Source organism: Propithecus coquereli, unplaced genomic scaffold, assembly GCF_000956105.1.
Source record: "Propithecus coquereli isolate 6110/MARCELLA unplaced genomic scaffold, Pcoq_1.0 Scaffold238, whole genome shotgun sequence".
In the NCBI taxonomy this organism is placed as follows: domain Eukaryota; kingdom Metazoa; phylum Chordata; class Mammalia; order Primates; family Indriidae; genus Propithecus; species Propithecus coquereli.
In genome coordinates, this window is record NW_012147930.1 from 3,250,032 (window position 1) to 3,251,408 (window position 1,377).

Below are 1,377 nucleotides of genomic sequence, written 5' to 3' on the forward strand. Positions count from 1 at the left end.
ATGCATACACACACACACCCCTTTCTGTTAAATTATATGTCACTAACATAAGAACACATGCACTAAGTAGGCAGAGGCCCAAAATGCTTTTTGTTTCTTTCATATACACAGAATAACAATCTCCTAACAAGACTGTGTACGAAAGACGTTTTTTCATTCTTTATATGACTCACGCAGACATACTTTCCCTAAATATATCCTTCATTATTTTAAGATAAGATTTATGAATACGAATGTGGTGATATGCCATTGATGTAAACATACAGCTTTACAACAAATAGATTACCTATGTTCATAATTAGCAAAGTTTAACTGATGCTCGTGAATCAATAATGTGTTTGCTAAATGGGCTATAATTTTGAATAGCATCAGGCTACATTTTGAAAAAAAATACATATGTATGTGAATATGTTTACAAGTAAATGTGCATATACATGTGACTGAAAAATAAGATTTTTTGTATGTGTTGTTTCCATGGGAAAAAATTGACATGGAAGTTTTATGTTCCCTTCTACTATATTTTGCCCTTCCAATAAGTTTAGAATAGTAGGGACAATCTCATCTTGAAAAGAGCAAGATGTTTGGTTGTTTAAATTTCTTCTCCAATAACTGGGTTTCTTATAAACTGTAGACACACAAAAAATTTTCAGGTTATTAATGGTTTGCTTAAAAGATATAAAAGACAGATAAAGGTGAGGAATACTCAAAATTGAAAATATGATTTAGAAGTGCACGTTACTTAATGACATGAGAGACCTGTGGATGGTGCATCTGTTCTTGATTCTCCTGTGAATCTACAGAACAGTATAGGCCCACACCTTCTTCCATGTAGCATGAAAAGAGCTTCTATTAATAGTTTAACTCTCAAGAACAATACAATATTATCAATCTACATTCCTTGAACACTCAGGGACCATAGGGAATAAGAAAACAAAGCATTTCATTTTTATACACATGCATACATTTCAGGTCATTGAACTTTGTATACATTGACAGTGGTAAACTTTAGGTGTTGAATTAAATCTAATAATTGATGTCTATCATGTGTTATTTTTAAATTTGAAAAAAATTAGCTAATGTATATAAGATAGTGAAGTGAACCTCAAATATACTCAAAATGATCTACTAAAATGTAGCAAAGGAAACAAATGTATCACTGCCTGCTCACACCACAACAGAGAGACCTGCTACTTAGTATATATTACTTTCCTAATGTGATAAAGTATGTATCATTATCCCTATTATGAAGAGAACACTGGTACCTAGAAATATTAAGTATGTTACCTAAGGTTACAAAACTAGTAAGCAGTAAAAGTGGGTTTCAAATCCAGTCTTGTTTCGAAGCCGTTTCAAAACAATTATCCCATTGTTTTTAAA